Raw genomic sequence first — 1318 nt, forward strand, 5'->3', positions numbered from 1 at the left:
GTGCCCCTCGCCCTCACCCCCTCCAACTCCAACACTCGGGTCCCAGGCAGGGTTTGCTCAGCATGACGGTCTAATTCCAGCCACCTCCCTGCGTGCCTGTGATCGCGGCGCTGAGCTGTGCCCTTCTCTGTCTCCCTTGGGGCTGCTCACACCCCGTGTGCCTAGGTGGCCCAGGTGAAGCTGGCCACGCTGGATGTCTTGCAAATCTGTTTCTGGATGATCAGAGCCTCAGCAGCAGGCCTGAGCTCTGCTGTGCTGTGGTTGTCCTTCGGGGTGCCTGCGCTGCCTGGGAAACATGGGTCCCTGCTCCCACCAAGCTGGCAAAGCCCAGGGATGTGGGTGAGTATCTGGCCCACAAATGGGGTCCCAGCCAGCGTGGCACACCACACCACACCACACCACACCCCACGTACCTGCCAGGTTGTGGATTGAAGGGGAGTGGGGAGGACAGGACTGAGCTGCCTGTACGGGACAGGGTGGGAAACACCTGCTGCCCCACTGAACCCAGCAGCCTCGTGCCCAGAGCAAGGCTGGTGGCTTTAGGACACATCTAACACCTCCGGCTGGCATAGCCCTCTCCTGCCTCTGCCCCTGCCAGCCAAGAGGAGCAGAAAGGACCATTTCACATGAGGACTAGCTGCCCTCACCCCCCCGGCCCTGCACCTCCATCTCCCTGCGCCCTGCTTTGCTGCCAAGAGCATTCCCGGGGAAGCTGCACCATCTTTGTTTAGTCGTTAGAGCAGAAAAAGAGGGCGAGAATCTGAGGAAATGCTTGAAACGATTAGGTGGTCTTAACCGAGAGGCACTAAATGCATGCAAAGCACCTCCCCCAGCCCCTCGTGCGGCGGGAGAATGTAATCGCATTTCTAAACACACAATTACGGGAAATAAAGAGACAAGAAAAGAATAATTAATTTCTGCTTCCTCATGCAAATCCTCTGACCAATCATTTAGGGATCAGGAGCAATTCAGCTTCTTGTGCAAATTCCACACTGAAGGCCTGAAAAAAGAGAGTGAATGGATTTACTTTTCTAAGAAGCAGCATTAACAAAGGTTCCATTTTCCATGGTTATGTGTCTGGCTAGACAGCCCTTGCTGACAAGCTCTCAAAAAACATGTGTTGGCCTGTTGAAAAGGCCTCACTGTTGACTGACAGACAATTGAAGTGACAAATTGTTTCATTGTACTTGGCAGGGAGAGCGCGGCATTAGATAATAATGGTGAGGAGCGATGCGATAGGGCAGAGGTCAGAAGACATGTCTGACCCTGTTCTCTGAAAGGCCTGAATGGAGCCCGCTCCCCGGAGACCAGCGGGTGA

The 1318-nt window shown here is 54.8% G+C and overlaps 1 long non-coding RNA gene across 1 annotated transcript in view; it reads right to left on the reverse strand.

Moving 5' to 3' along the window:
- Nucleotides 1-412: 412 nt before the first annotated feature.
- LOC109295586 overlaps nucleotides 413-1318 on the reverse strand; it is an 8642-nt gene continuing 7736 nt past the window's right edge. Inside the window, exon 3 of the long non-coding RNA XR_002096774.1 lies at nucleotides 413-1000. This is a non-coding gene — a long non-coding RNA (uncharacterized LOC109295586). The remainder of the gene's footprint in view (nucleotides 1001-1318) is intronic.

Source organism: Gavialis gangeticus, unplaced genomic scaffold (genome assembly GCF_001723915.1).
Source record: "Gavialis gangeticus isolate Ggan-Ray unplaced genomic scaffold, GavGan_comp1, whole genome shotgun sequence".
NCBI classification, from domain to species: Eukaryota; Metazoa; Chordata; order Crocodylia; family Gavialidae; genus Gavialis; species Gavialis gangeticus.